Source organism: Hemiscyllium ocellatum, chromosome 32 (assembly GCF_020745735.1).
Source record: "Hemiscyllium ocellatum isolate sHemOce1 chromosome 32, sHemOce1.pat.X.cur, whole genome shotgun sequence".
NCBI lineage: Eukaryota > Metazoa > Chordata > Chondrichthyes > Orectolobiformes > Hemiscylliidae > Hemiscyllium > Hemiscyllium ocellatum.
Window position 1 is genome coordinate 27,264,394 of NC_083432.1, and position 22,773 is coordinate 27,287,166.

General features: G+C 38.0%; 1 long non-coding RNA gene across 1 annotated transcript in view; it reads left to right on the forward strand.

The window, feature by feature from the left end:
* Positions 1–22,542, forward strand: part of LOC132830971 (uncharacterized) — a 166,156-nt gene extending 143,614 nt beyond the window's left edge. Inside the window, exon 3 of the long non-coding RNA XR_009646462.1 lies at positions 21,928–22,542. This is a non-coding gene — a long non-coding RNA (uncharacterized LOC132830971). The remainder of the gene's footprint in view (positions 1–21,927) is intronic.
* The last annotated feature ends 231 nt before the right edge of the window (positions 22,543–22,773 follow it).

Consider the following 22,773-nt stretch of genomic DNA (forward strand, 5'->3'; position numbering starts at 1 on the left):
ACCTAACTCGACAGACAATTTAGAGTGGCCAATTCACCTCATCTGCACATTTTTGGACTGTGGGAGGAAACCAGAGCACACAGAGGAAACCCACACAGACATGGGGAGAATGCGTAAACTCCACACAGTCAAGTGACTATCATACAGACCTGTCTTCACTTTGAGGATACCCCCAGTTGCCCTTATGCCAAATAGATCTGATTGCCAACAAATTGAGAAGCACCTGACCGGGCATTGATGAGAATCTGGGAATCATCAGCAACAGTAGAATTGTACTCAAACTCAATCTGCAACCTTATGTCCTGGCATGTGCACCTCTCTACATTACCATCAAACCAAGGCATCAAACTTGATTTAATGAAGTGTGTAGGAGGCCATGACAGGAGCAACAGCAAGCATACATACAAATGAGGCGCCAACCATGCAAAGCTACAACATAAGGCCACACCACAGTTCGCAAGCGATTGACAAACCTAACTGATTCTACAACCAATGGATCAAATCTAAGCTCCGCAGTCCTACTACATTCAGTTGTGAATGGTGATAAATAAACAATTAAACAATTCACTGCAGGAGGAGGGTCTCCAAATATCCCCATTCTCAATGATAATCGAGCCCTGCACCTCAGTGCAATAGATAAGGCTGAAGCATTTTTAACAATCTTCAGGCAGAAGTGTTGAATATGTGATCCATTTTATACTCCAGTATCAACACTCTGGGGTTATCTTTGGCCAGAAATGGCATTGATTAGATATGTAAATACTGTACTACATGAGCAGGTCAAAGTCTAGGAATCCTGCAATGAGTAACTCACCCCCTGACTCCCCAAAGCCTGTCCAGTAACTACAAGTCACAAGTGAGGACTGCAATGGAATAGTCACCATCTCCTGGATGAGTACAGCTCAAACATCACTGAAGAAGCTTAACGTGATCCTGGGCAGAGAACTACCCACTTGATTGGCATTACATTCACATTCAATTGACTTTCTCCAGCAACAATGCTCACAAGCAGTAATGTCTACCAACTCCAAAAAGCACTGCAGAAATTCATCTTGACACCCCCTCGCCAACACCTTCCAAACACACAACCACTTCTACCTAGAAGGATAGAGGCAGCAGATATATGGAAACACCGCCACCTCCAATTTCCCTTCCAAGCTACAATCCATCTTGACTTGGAAATAGATCATTCCATCTCTGGAAATCCCTCCCTACAATACTATAGGTGTACCTATACCCCAAGTCTGCATCTGTTCAAGAAGGCAGCATATCAATATCTCCTCAAGCATAATCAGTGATGGGAGACAATGCCAGCCTAGCCAGTGTTGTCCATATCCTGCAAATGAAAAACATTCAGAGTCACCCATCTCAGGAAATTCTTATAAATCTTACTTCACAATCTCTCAAACATTCATGTTTCAATTCTGTTGTGCCCAGAATTGGACACAATATATCTATTGACACAACCAGTGTTTTTTAAATATACATCCCCATAACTTTAAGCCTCTATTTATAGTTATCTATACTTATTTGACCAATTTTTGGACCTGCCATGCTATTTAATAAATTTACATATGTATAGCATCTTTCCCTTCCCTAGGCTCACTTTGATAACAGTGTGGCCTGGAAAATATATATATTCATGTTGGGTGACAGTTAACTTGCATTTAATTGAAAATTTAACCCAAAGTAGTTTGACTCTAATTTTTCATTTGTCTTGAGAAGTGAACCAGAAAATGGCTTTCATCTATTTTGCTGAATTAAAACACTCATTCACATCCGCAGCTTCTGGTGCACACAAGCATACCGCACTGCAAGCCTGACTAATGAATCTAAATTGGTTGTCAGTGAAATTCTATGCATACTCCAGAAAATTATCAAGTAAATATTGTCCAAATGGACAACCACCTCCAATGTTGCATAATGTATTATAATTTTAGCAGAGTGCATTCAGTATCTTGCAATTTGTGAACAGCCAAAAGAATATGCTGTTTGATATCATTCACCAGCCTTTGGGACATATGGCTTGCATACCTGGCTTCACACCGGCACTGAAATTGAAATACCACATTCATCATTAATGTGAGATGCAGAATGCCTTTTTAGATTGCCTGTTGGTGCTGACCATCACTTGTGCTACTATTGTATAGTAGCAGGGTGAAACAGCTAGCTTCACTTGTTGCACAAACCTGTTAGGTAACTTACCCTTTAAAGGTAATCTGGATAGACTGGCCATAATTCAGGACCTAGAGGCCTTAGGGGCTTTAAACCTTCATGAGTTTGCATGATATATGAGGGGAAATAATCTGATTGGGGTAGACATTGTCACAAAGGATGGCTTTGATATGCTCTATTGCAGCATCAAACTTGCAAGGTGTACAATAACGTGGACCCTGTTTACTAGGTTGCCAATAAGGCTAAACTTTAGTGTGTGGAACTGTAAAAATTTACTGTATATTCTGGGCAGTGAAAGTATGTTTGCAGTAGACAGTCGTAGAGAACCTGACTCAAACATCAAGAAAAGGGGGCTGATCTGATTGTTTCATTTCAAATGTCAATTTGAGCACAGGACAGGCATAAGGCAATTCATACATGAAGCTGCAGATTCACATATATCAAACATATCATCTACATACAGAAAATGTGCAAGTAGTAGGAGGTTAGGTGACTTGCCGTTGAATACACATTTCTCATGGAATCCAAGAAAGATATTTGTCAATTCAGCCTCATGAGGATCCTATGGCAACACAATCCATTTTGACACAAATAGTGTCATTGAAGCAGAACTCAAATAACTTTAGCTGCTGAATTCATAGTTTCAATGAATACTGGTTCATACAATGATGACAGGTTGAGTTTGCCACGACGGAGTACTGCAATGCAGATGTCTATGGATTCCATGAGGAGTAAATTGGTGAATAAGCTAGCAATGTCAAGTACATTGCTATCAATATGCAAGCCCTGTATGATATTTAGAAATACTATGTAATCCTTCACCATGTTAGTGGAAAACCTGTTCAAAACTGGTTATAGCAACTGAAGAAGGGTTATACCCGAAACGTTAACTTCTCCACCTTCTGATACTGCCTGGCTTACTGTGTTCTTCCAGTCGCCTGCTTTTCCAGCATCTGCAGGGTTTTTTTTTTGCCTATTGCAACTCACCTAGCCATTTGTTCAGTTCATGTTTTGCAGAACCAGTCACAGTTAAGGTAGGACATAAAAAGGCTGCTTTTGTGTGTTTTAGACAGCCCATATATACATGGATGCAGTGAGTTGTGAGGATGAATTAAACTATGTATATTGTCCAGTATCTCATTACTCTTATACAAGTCTACCAACTACTTTTATGGCTTGTTTTCGGTTAAAACTGTCCAGTCTTGCTGACCGGGAAGTCCAATGGATATGAATTCGTCCCCCACTATTAAGGATGGTGTGTATTTTATGGATATATGTGTACTTGTTAAGGATGACTACTCCAGTCTCTTTCTGGGAATTATTCATAGGCACTTCTCGGCAGGCCTTGAGGCCTTACAATGCTGCCAGACATTTATACTACATGTGAAATTCAGACATGTCATTCTTAATGCCATATTATGTATTCATTTGATCATCTAGGCTTGCTTTGAAGGATTTGTTGTCTTTAGTGGACAGGTTTTGGCTGGATAGTCAGGAATAGAGAATTATGAATTTAGTAAATATCCCTTCCCCTTTAACATATTCATGAAGCCTGGCAGCTAACTATCAATCAGTGAGTGCATAGTCCCTGGCAATGCTTCTAACAATCAGAGTCCATTTGCAAACTAATCAGCATTTTCCTCTCAATAGAAATGTTGGTTTTCTCCTACATTGGTACTCTTGTGAATTGTCCTGAAGAGTGCAAGATGAAAAGCTTGAACAAAATGTGTCCTTTTTAAAAAAATACTCATGTTCTAAATCACCAAATAATAATTCAAATTAGAACTATTCAATATTACAACTGACAAATGCAAACAACATACTTGTACTTTATACTGGAATAGGAATTAGCCTGTATCAGAAGTATATGTGCATTGAGTGAAGTTTTGAGGGGTGCAGTCAACTGTTCTTCAGTAAATTAGACTTTACAAATTACTGCTATGATTTTTAAGTGCAATGGGATTTTTCTTTTATTGATTTATTCAGGATATACACTTGGGGGGTTGGGGTGGGTAGCATTTATTGCCTAATTACCCAGGCCGGAATAACCTCATTAAGCCTCAACTGTTACTCATGTCTATGGATTAGTTTCAGCACACAGAGTGACCCAGATTTCTGCTGCAATGGAGGGCTTCTCAATTTTGGCAAAAGTGGTGGAATATCTTGGAAATGCTAAGAACTGCACCAAATCTGTTTATGTGTGGATTATGGGAGTCGGGGGGAATTTGGAGGCACTCTATAGTTTGTTTATGCACATTTGTGGAGGCAGACAGCCATTTAATTAGTCAGTTTCCTTCAATTAAGTCAAGTTCTTCCATCCCTGCAGTGTGAAGCCCAGAGCGTACAGTTTAGACTTGGTTAGAAGGTCTGATCTCTGAGCATTTCATTAGGAAAGCCCGAGTACAGCCTTTGAAGAGGTCAGGTACCTCTGTGTGGACATGGTCTCAGGATAACCTTGGATAGGATCCAGAGATTCTTTTGCAAGGAGTTTCAGGTATTATCTGAAGATGAGGGAAAGGCAAAGCTCCTGGGCAATGACTCGGATGTCCATCTTAATTGTGGAGAATATTGTGCAGAAAAGTTGTATAAACCCCTTAGAAATGTCAAAAAGTGTCACAAACTGTCAATCACATCATTTTTTTCAATATATAACTGAAAGTATTTTTCATAATATAATGTAATGTTCAATATTGCACTGTACGCATTAGAAATTCATTTTTTCGCCTGTGTGCTTGAGTATTAATGAAGATTATGTGAGTTGTCAGAGTCAATGAATAGTAAAAAGATAGGAATCGTTTAGGCACCAAGTTGGCATGGAGATTATAGAAGCCAATAGAGAGGTGTAGGCTGGCATAAGAGCTACAGAGCATGTGAGATCACACAACACCAGGTTATAGTCCAACAGGTTTAATTGGAAGCACACTAGCTTTCGGAGCGACACGACTGTGGAGCACAATCACCTGATGAAGGAACGTCACTCCGAAAGCTAGTGTGCTTCCAATTAAACCTGTTGGCCTATAACCTGGTGTTGTGTGATTTTTAACTTTGTACACCCCAATCCAACACCGGCATCTGCAAATCATTACATAGCATGGGTTAGCATGGAATGGGACATAGGGAGGAAGGGCAGTGTTGGAGTGAAAGGAATAAGGTCTGGAGGAATGTTTTATTCTTTCAATTAAATTTTTTAACTCAGTGCTGGAGCCCCAAAATAGGCTTCTGACCAGCCTGCCTCAAGCACTGGCTCCATCCTTGGCTCTTCCCAGGTTCAACTCACTATCCAGTTTGCACTCCCCTGATGAAAATGTGGAGTGTGGTAAGCCATTTCAAATGGTCAGGGTCATGAAGCCAGAGATTTCTCCACTCACATGCCGAACCTGAAAGGAAAAGTCAGTGTGCTATCAAATGCTTGGTGTACTAAAACCGTCTCAGAGTTGCTTTCATCAGTTATTTACTGAGAATTGTTGACACTTGCTACCTTTAAAAGAATAAAACTGTGACATTTAGAAAGAAGGTTATTTTCTTTGTAGAATGTTCACATTAAAATAATTTTGCACAATAGAAGCACCATTAGTTTTTGTTGAACTTTTCTACTAAAATGCCTTTTTTGTATGCCCTCAATCATCCAACTATCTTTCCTGATGAAATCAGATTGAATACACAAGAAATGAAATAAGATAATTAACATATCGCAATGTATTAATTTGTGCATGACTATAAAAGTGGCAGTATACCTGATGAATCAGGACCAACTTTTAATCTCAAATGCATTCAATGCAAGCAGCAGACACTCCTTCGTATATGGGGTTGGCTCTGAATGGATTAGAACTGCAGTCCGCTGTGAAACCATGTTTAACAAGCACACAGGCACTTCGTAAACTTAGCAATTAGCCGTTTTAAGATTGCGAGAACATGGATATGTCTGCTCTCTTCTAACATCAAAACAAATTGCCAGGAGTGCAAAAGATCATACAATAAAGTGAGTTGGAAGGCAAGTCACAGGCAGGAGTAACACAGAGCATAATTCTAGCCTTACAAATATGCTCCATACTTTATGGTTAATAGTCACAGGTATATACAGTACTTTTTCTTATTGTGTTCAGAGATGAGGTTTGCATCAATCAGTTGGATGAGGGAAAGGGTATTCTTTAAATCAACATGCTCCCAGGTTACACAAGCCGCGTCTATTTTTTTTTCCTGACCTTGAAATGTCAACATTTTTTTCAATTTATCAGATATTCTTTTGTTTTCAATTTGGTTAGATTATGAAATTACTATGTTACCAATTTCACTTCAGAGGGGATTCCTACGCTGAGCAAAACTGGGCAGCCTCTGCCATTCCCTATTTACTTTGTAATTTCTGATTGCCGGCAGATTGCCTGTAATCTGAGACCCACACAGCCTGTTTCCTGAGATTACTCATCTTCAGGCCTCTCTCTTGCTGCGAAACAGAACTATGTTTGTTAGACAGCCAGGTTCCCATATGTTCATTTCCTTTGCACATGTCTGTATTGTATCACTGGAAAATTGAGTCTGACACTACAAACACAGACACTTAGAACTGGTTCATTCAATACATTTGTTTGACTGCAGGTGCAAATTGAATTTTTGCTTTTTACTGCTGTTGTGAATTGTGCTGTTGACTAACTTCATGATGTATTAGAGAACTAATACTCATTCATTATGCAACTGTATTTACTGTAGAAAATGTGCTAGTTATACACACATTGTGTTGATAAATTAAATTGAGTCTATGTTTATGATCCCGTTTTATGCAGTAATATAGTGCTCATACCTAATTTCGGTGTTTTAACATAGTTCATCTGTTACTAGTATCTACTGCAAAATACTGTAAGATACATTTGGATTCTGCATGATTTGGAGCATTGGTTAAATCCATATGTTGGAATACAGGATACATAAATGCCTATCAGATGTTTATGTTGGTCTGTGAATGACCTAGCATGATGAATGAGCTAAGAGCCACATCATGTCCTAATTGTGAATTGGACAATATCCATGACCCATGAGTTTTTGTTTATACCCCACACACAAGATGATGAGAAGTGAGATGAATTAGCTTCATTTTTAAACTTTGATTTTTCATATTTGAACAGCTCCGTACATCAAAATTGTGTAAGTTCTTCTGAAGGAATATCTGTTTTTTTGACCTCCAGCTGTGAGCTTTACCTGCAATCCTTTACCCAAAATAACTTTTTAAAGACATTAGTTTATTCTTTCATATCTGCAATGAGAATTTATCATACGTTTGTCACAATGACAATCATTGCTCAGGGCAATAATTCAATCAGACTCAATTTTAAATTTGTTAAAATTTAAACAAACCTTGACAGTTAACTGCCAGTCATTATTAGCTGGCACATTCTCCATGGCAATGACTCTACAAATCAGAGTTAATTTGCTAAAACATCATAACTTCCTTCTTACACCATATACAAATTGCTTTCCCTTTACTTCAATATTTCTTGTGAATTGTTCTGATGAATGCAAGAAAAAAAGTCTTTGACAAAATGTGTTTCTTCCAGCAATACTCAAGTTCTGTCTTATTAAATGATTATTCCTAAGGTAATTGAATTTCTGTAATATCTTTTAAGCCAAATTGAAAATGGAAATATAGTGGGTGAACTAAGTTTGTTTTAGTTTTATCGGTGCTGTCCAGGTCAAATTAGCAAAATAAGAGCAAATGATTGCAAAAGTTTAGACTTATGTCAAGTGTGGATCAAGTGTTCAGGATTTTTAGTGTTGAGTTTAAAACATTTTTGCCCAAAGATGGACCAAACAACAAAACTGACCACATTCCCTGATTTAAATTATGAACTTTCACAACTTGTGTTAATTTGTAACTATGAGAGGAATTTTTCAAATTGAACATAGTTTCTTCAATATTGATCGGCACATTTACAGATAAAGGTTTCCATATTTAGTTTACTAAACATCTCATGTATACTGAATGAATCTTGTAAATAGTTCAGTATACAGTATAATTTTTTTTAGAAGTTATTTTAAAATCAGTATTATTGTCAGTTAGAGAAGCAGCCAAACTTGTAAATGTTTATTCTTCTGATAAACTAATTTTCAATGGCATTTGTAAAACTGAACCATGTAACGTGTTAAATACACCACTGAATTTATCTTAATGAAAAGAAAACCTATTATGTTCAATTTCACTGAAACTGTGCTGCTCCACAAAGATTTTTATGTTTGTGATTAAACAAATGAATTTTAGTGGAAATTTGAACTATAACCTAACTAGCACAATTTCAACCACAATTTGCACCTAATTTCCCGATTGTACCAAAAATGGAAAGCTACCCTCAGGCTGTAGAAAAGTTTTCATGATGTGTGGATTTAATAAGTCTAGGTAAATGAAAATGACATAAAACAAAAAAAAATAACATTAGCAACTGTCTTACTACACTGAGTGCTGAATTTCACAGCAAGAGCAGGATTGAATATTTTGTGAAGATATTTTGCTGCAATGCTCTCATTTTGCCCTTTCAGCAATATCATCTTTATTCTGAAGTCAAACTCTGCCTTCCAAATATCTGTTTCATTGATTTATGTCCTCTGGACTTCCTGAAGTTGTACAAATGTTAAAAAAAACTGTAATCCCAACAATTTCCCAGAATATTTCAGAATGAATCTCAAAGAAAAAAAGTCAGTTTGATCTGTCCCCGAGGAATCTGAATGAAATTCAAGGAAAGCCCCTTCGTTTGTAAGCATATAAAGAGTGTTCTACATATTAATGAACTTTGTAAGGAACACTGCACCCACTATGTCATCTTTTATTTCCATTTCATCATTTTGACAAGAGCCAGTGTAGTGTTGCACATGCGCTTTCTAAAATAAACAATTATAAACAGATCTGTTTTCTTTTATGAAAATGGAAGTAGTGATAGCAGGAAAATGTCACGTAATTCACATTCTGTTTCCCTCAATTTCTGGTTTCTCTTCATTTATTTTTGTTTTCTACAAGCTAGTTTGGTTTACTTTTTCAGTTACTTCTGTTTTTAAAATTTTATGATCCATCACTTTCCATTAAAATTCAGTTCATATCACAAATCTTTTATGACCAGTTTTACTAGACAAGTCAAGACAGGGTGAAATAGTTTCATTTTACCATCAATGTAGTGCAATTTAATGCATTGTCCAAACTATATTTTAGCAAACTGTGTAAATGTCCTGTATTCAGTGTAATATAACTTGTTTTCTGCATGGAAACTTGATCAATTTCACTTTTAAAGCTATTTCTTTCCCATCCAATTGACCTTGTCAGATGTGATAAGATTCCAATGAATCTCTAACTCAGAAAATGTATTTTTTCACTCAAACTAGTAGCAATTTATGTTGTATGCTCCACATGAGTGTCTGCCCCTTCCTCATCTAAACTATTAACAAATCCTTGATGAACATTTTAAACATTCTTTTTAAGAAAAATGTTCAAAATTCTCTCATGGGATGTGAATGTCAATGGGCCAACATTTTATTTCCTATCTCTAATTATCCTTGAGAAAATGATGACAAGCCATCTTCTTCGACCACTATTGAATAATTGGAACATTGGATCCAGTTCTGGGTACTATTTTAGGGGAAGGATGTGAAGATACTGAAGAGAGAGCATAGAATAATAGCAGGTATGAGGAACTTACATTATGAAAGTTGACTGGACAAGTTAGGACTTATTTTCTTGCAGAAAAGAAGGGTGGAAGGAGATTTCATTGAGGTAGTCAAAACCATTAGGGCATTTGGAAAAGGTAGGCAGAGAGAAACTTTTCCTATTCTTAAAAGACTTGAGAACAAGAGGAGCCAGATTTAAAGTAATGGCAAAAGAGGCAAAAGTATCATGAGAAAAATCTTTTACATAGTGAAAAGTTCACATTTGAAATGTGTTCCCTGAGAAGTGTAGTGGAGCCAAAATTCAACTGAAACATTCAGATGGGAATTAGACTACTATCTGAGACAAAATAATATGTAGAGTTACATGAGAAGGTAGATGAATGGCACTATGTGGGTTGGTCATTCAAAAGATCAAGAATTGACACTATGGACCAAATGATCTTCTGAGCTGTACCCAATTCTGTGATTTGTACCTGTGTTGGATACACCATCCCTATGATACCTCAGCCATAGACATAAATAAATGATTAACTTTCTATGTCTTGAAAACTCAGATTGAGATGTCAGCTACCATCATGTAATATCAACTCTAGAAGTGGGTGGGCAGCACATCATGAATGAACATTATGCTCTGTAAAGATTCAGGTAATTATGTGCACCCAAACAAATTGGATTTACCATTGTGCATCGGATTAATATTCGAGCAGTTGCAAATTTCCCTTCATCATCTCATAATCATTCTCATCTTCATGTATTCATAAGTTGTCAATATTAGAGTTAATTCGAAGTTATACTGAGTTAAACAATGATCTGAGGAAATAAATTCAATGAGAAGGTTGCTTTCCAGAGGAAGGTTAGCACTGAATTAAGGATAAAACGGTGGCACAGTGGTTAGCACTGCTGCCTCAGCACCAGAGACCCAGGTTCAATTCCCGCCTCAGGCGACTGACTGTGTGGAGTTTGTGCATTCTCTCCGTGTCTTCATGGGTTTCCTCCGTGTGCTCCGATGTCCTCCCACAGTCCAAAAATGTGCAGGTTAGGTGATTGGCCATGCTAAATTGTCCGTAGTGTTCTGTGCAAGGGTAAATGTAGGGGAATGGATCTGGGTTGGTGCGCTTCGGTGGGTCGGTGTGGACTTGTTGGGCCGAAGGGCCTGTTTCCACACTCGTAAGTAATCTAAAAAAAACTACTTCAACCATTGATAGGATTACAGGGGAGGTAGAATACAAGTATTCTAAAACTACATGTCATCAATAATTATCCATGTAATGGTAGGGCTTTCTTACTAACCGCTAATAAGTTATTGTTTAATCAAAACATGGCATGCACTTGAACAAATTTGAAGCATTATAATGCAGATCGTAAAATGTGTGGATTATATGTAGCAGACACAACTTTATGATTTAGGTACAGATTACTGCATGTCAGAGAATATCTCAGGAATTCAGGCATGAAAATTAGCAAACAATTCTTGGCTTGCACCATTTTCATCTATTCATTTAACGTATACAACATCATATGGCGAATAAATCAGAAATTCACCCCAAGGTATTAAAATAAAGTAAAGCAAGTTGGAAAAGTTTAGTGTTAAGTAGATGGAGCAGGTATATCAATAAGGACCATGCATCAAACCAGTATATACTTTCCCAACGTGTCTCTAATTGGCACCTACTGATGCACAGATCGCATGTAGTCAGCTGTTTCTGCAGTAAACCTACAGGAACGTTGGAGGTTATTTACACACCATCTCATTTACACGTAGACAGCTAGCTTCCAACATTAATAACACCTCTCATTGCTAGCTTATCATGTTGATAGGAAATGGTGATTTGCCATTGACCATAAGAAGTGGGAACAGAAGTAGGCCATTCAGCCCCTCAAGCCTGCTCCACCGTTCACTTTCCTGCATTTTCCCTGTAATCCTTAATTTCCTGGCTGATCAAGAATCTATTTTAGTCTTTAAAATACACAAGGACTCAACCTCCACAATCCCCTGTGGAAAACAGTTCCAAAGACTCAACTTCCTGAAAGAAGAAATTCCTCCTTATCTCAGTGTTAAATTGGCACTATTTATTCTGAGACTCTGCCCTCTGGTCCTGGGCTTTCCCATGAGGGGAAACATCCTTTCAGCATTTAATGTGTTAAGCCCCTTAAGATGTATGCTTCAATGAGATCATCTCTCATTCTGCATGTTTAAAGATGTAGAGCAATTTGATGGAGAATGTATCTCCTCTCCTATTTAAAAAAAAACTGGCATCTTCAGGCAAGTAAAAGTTATCTGTGAACAATAATGCAGCAAACAATGAGGCGATCTATACACTACTGGAGGTTTACCAGAGAGGTGGACTCCTCTACAGACTAACCATCAATAGGAACACAATTGGTAAGTAGGAGGCAGAGTGAATCATTCACCTTCTGGCACACCTGCAACCAATGCCACAAATCCATTGGCCTTGCCAGGTCAGGCAATATATGCCGACTGCATACATTTATATTGATGCAAAGTACAATTTGGCCTCCCCTTTACCTTGTATCACTGTATGTTGAATGTTCACCAGAAATCCCCATTATATAGCAGAATGGCATTTGGACCAGCATACCATTATTAGTGTTCTAACACATCCAGTCTTAATGACTTTGCATTCAAGCATTCTTCTATTCAGCGCAGATGCATGACGATCATCCAGATCATTGCATTTACTGTTGGTTGCACAGTGATACATGGACAGCTGTGCATATTTCCATGGCAATTTGATTTTAATTGCTGTTGTGTTGTGGGTGAAGAGTTCAAATAACATCAGGGGTATCGAGTGCAGTTCTGGTCACCCTTCTGTATGAAGGATATTATTAGATTAGAGAGGGTTCAGAAAAGATTTACCAGGATGTTGCCGAGCGTGGGGTGTTGAGTTATAAAGAAAGGAACGTTTTCACTGGACTGTACAAGGTTGAGAAATGATCTTATAGAGTTTATAAAATCATAAGGGGCATAGATAAGGGAGATAGTAAGGGTCTTTTCCCTAATGTGGAGCAGTTGAAAACTAGGGGGCATGTTTTTAAGGTGAGAGGTGAAAGTTTTAAGAAGGACATGAGGGGCAACTTTTTTATGCAGAGAGTGGCTTGTGTGTGGAATGAACAGCCTTGGATGCGGATTCAGCCACAACATTTAAAGACATTTGGATAAGTACATGAATAGTAAAGGTTTGGAGGGACATGGGCCAAAAACAAACAAGTGGGACTAGTTTCATTTGGAAAGGTGATCAACGTGGACTAGTTGGACTGAAGGTCTGCTTTGATGCTGTGTGACTATAATTGTACAACAGAGAAAACAGACAGGATCAAGATTGGAGCATGGAACACAACATATACCAACTTATTCCTTGTGAGATGATCCTACAGATGCTCAGTTGAGAGACAATCAATATACAGTCGGTTCTGATATAATGTGATAGTCCCGTTCTCATGCGATCTTGCATTATAAGAAAATTGCATAATAGCCGCACTATTTAAACTAATGGGGCCAGAATCATGTAATAGTCAATACAGATAAGGAAAGTTCACGTTCTACAAATAAAGGTCTAAATTTTTCAGTCACATTAAAGCTAATTCTTGTTGAAGAATTACGCATTATAGCAGAACTGACTGTAACATAATAGGAACAGGGAGACTTTCTTTCAATTCTGAGATAGGGTCTTCTGTAGCTTTTCCAGTGTCAGTATTGCACTGTCAGAGGTGCCATAATTTCGCTGAAGCAGTAAACTGCTTTCTGTTTACGTTCTCCACAAAAGACCCATGGCACATGGGATGATAAATAGCAGGGAGTCTGCCTGGTGCTCTGGCCAACACTTATTTCTCAATCAACAGAAAAATTGGTCATTTATCTCATTGCTATGTTTAGGTGAATTGGCCTTAATTACAATTGAGCTGACATTTCAAAAGAATTTCATTGACTGTGAAGCACTTTCGGAAATCCGGAGATTTTTGAAGGTGTTCTCTAAAGGCAAGTTTGGTTTGGCTTGTTTCTTCTTGCCCTATCCATTCAATGACTATCTGTCATCAAAAGCAAGACACTGAAGCATAATACAATGTGACTTATTCTGCTAAAAATAGAACTGGTGAGCTCACATAAAAATAGCCAGGTGAACCATACTGTTCTCCTCTTTTGTTGTTGCTTCAGGAAGCCCAGTCACATTTACCCATAGGGTTCTTAAGGCAGAGGGAGAGGGGAATAGACTGAGCAGCACCCAGGGAAAGAGTGCATAAATGGGTTTAAATGACAGATACGAATAACCAGTTGTGTAGTGCGTCAGCTTACATCAATCGTCAACTGTAAATCGATCAGCTTTGTAGATTATACCAAATCAGGAGCGACAGCTGAATCTGGAGGAGCTACCTCGGTTCTACTAAACAAAGTATGTAAGTTGGCAAACCAATAGCAGTTGAAATGTGATACTGATTAAAATAAGAAACTGTGCATGAAACTAAAATATAAGCAATCTAAGCTTTCTCTGAATGATGAGGATACAAAGAAAAATGTATTTAAAGGGACTGTATAGTCTTTACAGATGAATGAGCTCAAATGGATTAAATAGCTTCACAACCTACTTTGCAAAATTATAAAGTAATTCAGAAAATCTAATTTATGGAGAAAAGAATACTTTTTGTTTATAAATCAGAAGAGCATGAAATTGCAAAAACAGCAGATATACTGGCTATGTACAGGTACTCAACGGATACCTTTAGATCAAGCTTAATAAAATCACTTGCAATGCATCCATTATTTCAGTTTGAAATGAATGCAAACTAAGACAGTGAATGAAAAAATATTGATTATCACCATCATCCTAGGGCATCTGTAACAATATGTGCCTTTAATCTGCACATAGATTCAGCAAATAAAATTAGCAACCATAACGTATAAGAGGAATTTCTGGAGAATATAAGGCATGGTTTTCTTTACCAATACTTTGAGGAACCAACTAAGGAACAGGACATCCTTGACCAGGTATTATGTAATGTGAATGAAATAATTGGCAATCTAATTGTGCTAGGCCCCTGGGAGATGAATGATATTATTTGATAGAATTCCTCATCAAAATAGAGAATAACAGAGTTCAATTTTGAAAACGAGGTCCTGAATCTAAATAGAAAAGAGGGGAAAGAAAGGGAAGAGAGGAGGGGAAAAGGTAGAAGAGAGATGGAGAGTGAGAGAGAAGGGAAGAGAGTGAGCTTTGAAGAGAGAAAGAGATCGAAAGGGGTGGAGAGAGCGAGGGTGAAATTGAGAGCAGGGAAAGAAAGAGAGAGTTGGAAGGAGAAAGAGAGCCTAGGGGTGGAGAGATGGTGAGAAAGACAGGCAAAAATGAGATGGGAGGGACAGAAAGAGAGAGATGAGGGAAAAAGGAAGAAATGGGGAGAGAGACGGTGGGGGGAAGGGGGGGTGTGTGTTGGAGGTTGGGGGGGGGGGGGAAGGGAGGTGGGCCAAAAATGCAAAAGGATTTTAATATAAATAAGTATGAGGTCTTGCATTTTGGAAAGTCAATTCAAAATAGAAGTTTCATGGTGAATGAAAGGGCCTTGAAGGAGTGTAGTCGACAGAGGGACCCTGGTGTTCAGGTGCAGGGTTCTTGAAAAGTGGAGTCACTGGTTTTCATCAGTCAGAGCATTGAGTAGAGAAGTTGGAAAGTTAAAATTCAGTTTGTGAGGCCGCACTTGGAATATTGTGTTTAGTTTTTGTCACCTTGCTATGGGAAGGGAGTTATTAAACCGGAAAGAGTGCAGAAGAAATTATCAATGATGTTGTCAGGACTCATCGGTCTGAGTTATAGGGACAGGTTGGACAAGCTGAGACTTTTTTCTTTAGAGCGTAGGAGAATGATGGAGGATTTTACAGGAGTGTATACGATCATGTGAGGCAAGTATAAGGTGAATGTACTCAGTCTTTTTCCCAGTGTTGGGGAATCGAGGATTGGAGGGCATCAGTTTAAGGTTAGAGGGAAATGAATAAATGGGAACCTGAGGGGCAATATGTTTACACATTGGGTGGAATGCATGTCGACTGAGCTGCCAGTAGAAGTGGTTAAGATGGTACATTAACAACATTTAAAAAGCATTTGGACAAATACATGAATTGGAAAGGTTTCAAAGAATATTGGCCAAGTGCAAAGAAATGGGTTAGCTTGGATGGAAAATTTGGTCAGCATAGACCTCTCTCCATGCTATAGGACTCAACAACTCAATGACAATTGTATGAGGTGTAAGTTGGCTATGATTGATTGGGAATGTTACTTTACAGGATGACGGTGAAAAGGCATTGCCAAATATTCAAAAGTTGCTTGGAGGAACTGCAACAATTGTTCATCCCTTTCTGGCATGAAAGTAAGATGAAACAAGGAGACAAACCATCATTCACAAAGAAAATTGGAGATTGTGTTAGATGCATACAAACTGACTAGAAAAAAAACACACCAGACTTGAGGAATGGGAACAGTTTAGAATTCAACAGAGGACAAAGCGTTTGATTCGGAGTTGTCAGCATGACTTAGTGCATTGGAGATTGTGCCTCACAAATTTGTTAGAATTCTTTGATGAAGTCGCCAGGCAGGTTGACGAGGGCAGGGCAATAGACATAATCTATATTAATTTCAGTAAGGCCTTGATAAGATACAACTTGTTAGGCTGCTCTAGAAGGTTAGATCACATGAAATCCAGAGGATGCTGGCAAATTGTATGGCTTGATGGCAGGAATCTGAGGGCAATAGTGGAAGGATGCTTGTCAGGCTGGAGGTCAATGACTAGTGGTGTGCCTCAGGGGTCAGTGCTGGGCCCATTGCTGTTTTGTTACCTATATTAATGATTTGGATGAGAATGTACAAGGCATGATTAGTAAGTTTGCAGATGTCACTAAAATCAGTGGTATCAAGGATAGTGAGGAAGATTTTCAGAAATTGCAACAGGACCTTGATCTGCTGGGGAAGTGGACAGAGAAATGGCAAATGATGTTTAATATAGATAAATGTGAGGCATTGCATCTTTATAAGTGAAATCAAGGTATAAGTTTCATGGTAAATGGTAGGATGTCAAAGGAGTGTAGTGGAACAGAGGGACCTTGGAGTTCAGGGGCATGGTTCTCTGAAAGTAGAGTCACAGGGCAATGCAGAAGGTTTTTGGCACACTGGCCTTCATCAGTCGGGACACTGAGTAGAGAAGTTGGCAAGTTAAGTTGCAGTTGTACAAGACATTGGTGAGGCTGCATTTGGAGTGTTGTGTTCAGTTTTAATCACCTTGCTATAGGAAGGATGTTATTAAAGTGGAAAGAGAACAGGAGAAATTTACAAGGATGTTGCCAGGACTCAATTGTCTAAGTTAAAGAGATAGGTTGGACAAGCTGGGATTTTTTTCTTTCGAGTGTAGGAGAATGACAGGGGATCTTGTAGGAGTATATAAGATCATGAGAGGCATGGATAGGTTGAATGCACTCTGTCGTTTTACCAAGGCTGGGAAATCGAGGATCTCTTTCCTTAGATAAGAGGGCCAAAACTGTTCAAGTTGTGGTCTGACTAGTGCCTTGTGTAGCTTGAACAAAACCTTCCCACTTTTATACTCCATTCCCTTTAATGTGATATACAATGTATCAAATGATTATCAAAATAAACGAAGGCAGAAGTGACACAACACTTATAGACAAACACGTTTATTTGAAATCACAAGTTTTTTGATTCACCTGACAAAGGGCTGCACTCCAAAAGCTTGTGATTTCAAATAAACCTGTTGGACTCTAACCTGGCATCGTGTGACTTGTGACTTTGTCCAGCCCAGTCCAACTCTATCTGCCAGAGGAAGTGGTACAATTACAACTTCTAAAAGGCATCTGGATGGGTATGTGAATAGGAAGAGTTTAGATGGAAATGGGCCATGTGCTGGAAAATGGGACGAGATTAATTCAGGATATCTGGTCAGCATGGACAAGTTGGACCAAAGAGTCTGTTTCCATGCTAAACATCTCTATCACTCTATAACACTGGCAGCTCCACATCATTAAAATAAATAAACTAGATTGGTTCAGTGCAATGTTGATACTGGGTCATGTTTGGTATAAAAATTAATTATTTCAATAATTTTCCTCCTTTTTTTATTTCTGTAAACATTTATTCAAGCGTGAATACTTCCATCTTCTCAAAATTATGACCCTTCTTAAAAGTGAGTTTGGACAATAGGCATTTGCAGGTATACTTCTGTTGTAAAAAGCAAATTACTGCAGATGCTGGAATCTGAAACCGAAAGAGAAAATGCTGGAAAATCTCAGCAGGTCTGGTAGCATCTGTAAGGAAAGAAAAGAGCTGACAGTTCAAGTCTAACTGACAGCTTTGACAAAGGGTCAGTTAGACTCAAAACGTCAGCTCTTTTCTCTCCTTACAGATGCCGCCAGACCTGCTGAGATTTTCCAGCATTTTCTCTTTTGGTTTCATACTTCTGTGGTTACCTTTATCTGATAGAAGTGATGAAATTTATTTTTATAATTATTTGAGAGATAGCGTTAAGGTCAGCATGTTCCAGATGGATTGCACCATTATTCAAGTATTTGGGGAAGGTCCTGTAAAAGGTACTGGAACATAATAATATATATTATTGCTGGGACGTTTGATATAGAAATAATAACAATGAAGAATAAAGTTTGATTTTTTTTTCTTACATTTTAGTTCTCACTATTAAAAACACTGCCTAGCTTAATAGATCCATATGTTTCTTCAAATCATCAGCTGGGACATTTTTCACTGGAGCATAGGAGATTGAGAAGTGACCTTATAGAAATTCATAAAATAATGACGGGTACAGATAGTGTTAATGGTAGTTCTCTTTGTCCTAGGATGCATACTTTCAAGACTAGGGGGCACATTTTTAAAGTGAGAGAGAGGAGAGAGGTTTTAAAAATGGCATGGGGGAGTTTTTTTTTACACAGAAGGTTCACATGTGGAATGAACTTCCTGAGGAAGTTATGACTGTGGGTATAATTACAACGTTTAAAATGCATTTGGATAAGTACATGAACAGGAAAGGGTTGGTGGGATATCGGCCAGGAGCAGGCAGGTGGGACTAGTTTCATTTGGGATTACGTTCAGCATGGACTGGTTGGACTGAATGGTCTATTTCTATGCTGTATGACTGTATGACAGCAAGGAGTCTTTTCAACCCATTATGCCTATGATATATTTTGAGGTAAAAGCATATATTCAATTTCCTTCTCCATTATGATTTTGATTTTCTTCATCAAAATAAATATTTTTCATCTCCAGCCATGAAGGGAGCACAAAAGGCAGAATATTACTGGAAGTTTCCTCTCTTATTGAAAGACCGTTCTACAAATCAGCAGTTGTCATTTAGCTCCTGTGCCTGAGTTACTAATATAAAGGCCAGACAGAAGTAAATATAAATAAAATGGTGGCTTTTAAAACATTGTACTTTAGTATTATCCAAAATGAAAATGGGCTTTGCATAAAAATTATTAGTTCAAAAGGTTAATTGTGAGAGGGAACAATAGAAATCAAGTACACGATCAAGATGCTGTTGCTGCTAGAAACATTAATTAAAACTTTCCAGCTTTCACTGTCAGTGATGTGAAACATGAATATTGTTCATTTCCCCATTGATATTGTACAACCTAAATTGCAGTATACGACAATTTGCAACATTTTTGTCTTTTTCATAAGAAAAACAAAATGGTGGAATATCAAGAAACAATTGCCAAAATGGAAAACAAAATTTGGTACAAAAGTGGTTGAGTTCATAGTGGGAAGTAGAATGGTTGCTTTCTACTATGATAAAGATAGGGATAAACATGAGCAATATTGAAATCCAAGCCATTATTGGCTTTGTTCGGTGTCTACACATAAACAAGCACATCAGCAAGAGACATTGAGCAGTGATCCTGAGTGGGAGTTTTAATAGCTTAATTCAAGGTGTGAGTGAATCTTATTTTAAAAGGTAAATTGTTGAACTTAAATGGCACTATGACAGCATGTCTGAACAGGTTGATTAAAAAGATCTCAAATTGCTTTTACTTCAGTTAATGTTAACCTACACAGACCAGACTGGGAATCAAACCCTGAAACTATAAGACCTCTGTGGCCTTGTTCAAACATAGAGATGAAAAAAAATTCAACAGCCTCTTTCTTAAATATTGGCAATGATTGGTGAAACCTTTACAAGTTAGAAAGATGTCAACGCATTAACATTCAACTGTCTTAATCCAGTATCTTTAAATTTGACATGACGTTTTTCGAACTCCAGCATGTCCTGTTGCTTCTTTTGATTTGTTTTTCTGACAATAACAAGTGCTGCCCAAAACCATTAAGATGCTGAATTTTCAAAAGCCTTGGAGCACTATTTGTCATGTCAGGAACGTAAAAGATTTAAATGTCATATTCTCATCCAGTTATGTTCTTGTGGGAAGGGAAAAAACACAGGAGAGGTCATTTTCAGCATGTGCATTATGCAGCAAAAGTGCTAATGTACAGAAGAACTTTCTAACAGCATTCAATCTTCAATAGCACTGAAGAAATCAGTATTGACTTTAGAAATGCCACTTTGTTTCTTTTTTTTAATCTCTTCCCTTCCTGGAGATTTGCATCTAAATTGCTCCTGTGTAAACAATCGTGCCAAATGTCTGGTTTAAATACGTCAAGAAATAAACCATGAACCAAACACATTCAGAAACTTGGAAAAGTTGAGGACTGCAGATGCTGGAGATCAGAGTCAAAGAGTGTGGTGCAGGAAAAGCAGAGCATCATCCGAGAAGTAGGAGAATCGACGTTTCAAACATAAGCCCTTCATCAGGAATAGTGCTTATACCCCGAAATGTTGATTCTCCTGCTCCTCGGATGCTGCCTGATCGGCTGTGCTCTTCCAGCACCACACAATTCAACCCACATTTAGAAACTTGCATGGAAATGATAAAACAGTACAATGCAGATGAAATAGTTTATCATAAATCACTGATGAACAGAATTCAGCTTTTATCTGCTTGAGCATCTGTGAAGATATCATATTTGTCAAAGTATATTTGTGTGTAAGACAAATGTACTAACTGCTTGATAAACAAGAGCATAGAAAAATAGGAACAGGTTAAATATTTATCAAATAATTTGCATGACCTCACTTCAAAGTGCTTCATAACCAATTAATTATTTTTTGTTTATTATTATTATTATGCTTGAACACTGGCAGCCAATTTGTGTGCATCAAGAGTCCACTAAGAATAACTAAATAATGGCCAGTTTTTGGCAATAATATTTAAAGGATAAATACCAGTCAAAAACTTGGCCAATTGAGCCATCTAGCACAAATCTTTCATGAACTCCAGGATAAAGCCATGCCTCAAAGAGAAATCTAAACTTGTATTCCTTTGTTACTGTGCCAACTATCTGATCATTCAGTAAATGAATGAGGGCTGAATTTTCCCAGCCTGAATCGATGCAGAAAATAGTGAGTCAATTAGGAAAGTATAGTAAGTTCAGAAAAATGAAGTTCTTGCTGTCTGATTTTGCATCCAAATGGTCAAAGGCATTTTATCACAACATTGATCTGCATTGGTGTCTAAAAATCTGGATAACAAACAATCTTGACCACATAATTCAATTTTCCAAATCAATCCTACTAATGATTGGGAAGCAATAATAATGGCTTGTGAGCAGAAATGTTGCCTAAATAGCAATCACCTTCCAAGATTACATAGCCTGATAAAGGTGCAGCAGCTATGCACTTCACACCTTGGATAATAAAAAATATCCATGCCATTACCCTTGTGTAATGATGCCTTTCTAGATTACTGTGGCTTGAGGGTGGGAGGAGAAGTTCTCCTTATTTGCTTCACACATACAATTTGCTGCTGCTCACTTGCAAAAGGACTGAGCAACGTTTCTATGAACTAAGGCAATGATGCACAGAGTCTGCGCAGAGGTATCACACTGGCCTCTCTGTTGGGGTCACCTTGTCACAATGCTTGGACAATGCTATTCAAATGTTATTTGTGAGTGCTGCAATTGCTGAATGATGACATTGCTGAAGAGTTGCTGTGGTTTTTTTCCACATTGGTTCTTTAGAATTTTTCCTCAATCTTTTCAGGCTCAAAATTTGGAATCATTCCCATGGCCCCTGCATTACCGTCTGCTACACTGATGGATGAGAAACACATGCATCTGGAAGTTCAGGACAAACTTCAATCACTAGTGGATGTGGGCCAACACTCACTGTGTAGTTTCTAGCCATTGTTCCATCATGATGTAGTAAAGTTGTAGGAATGTCAATTGTTTGTCTTCCATGAAATATTGTATGGTTGAGAGCCATGAAAATGCCTTTCCACATCAGGTTTCTATGCAGGTCATGAGTGAGGCTTCGTACCAGTGCTGTCCCTACAATGATCACCACTTGGTCCCCAGCATTTCTGCTCCAGACAACTTGAAGATAGATCAAGAATACAGGATGGATGATGGAGATCAGCAACAGCTGCAGTATTATGAGGAGTAAGAACGTGAGGATATCCTTCATACAGAGCAATATCTTCAGCACAGGTACATTGGCCAGCATAATAGAGGCACAACCTCTTTGTAAACCTTGTGCAATGGATCTGATTTACTGTAAGACATCTTTCAATGATTGTAAATGTTTTGATGCTGCTGAGACCAACATCCCCTGTGTAATTCCAACTACAAGTTCATGCTCTGCCGTTCCTGTTGTATAATAAAGGTTAAAGTTACAAATGAATAGAAGCCTTAATAACATCTGATGCTCCTTCATTCAATTATCTCGCAGTTCCATGCTAATATGGGCACTATGGATAGGATAACAATTGCACAGACAGCGTTCGAATAACATGTGATGTTAAGGATGGTGCTAAAGATGGCTAGATTATCTACTTTCGTTTTTGTATTTACAGCTAAAATATTGCTCAAAGAGCATAAAACATAGAAA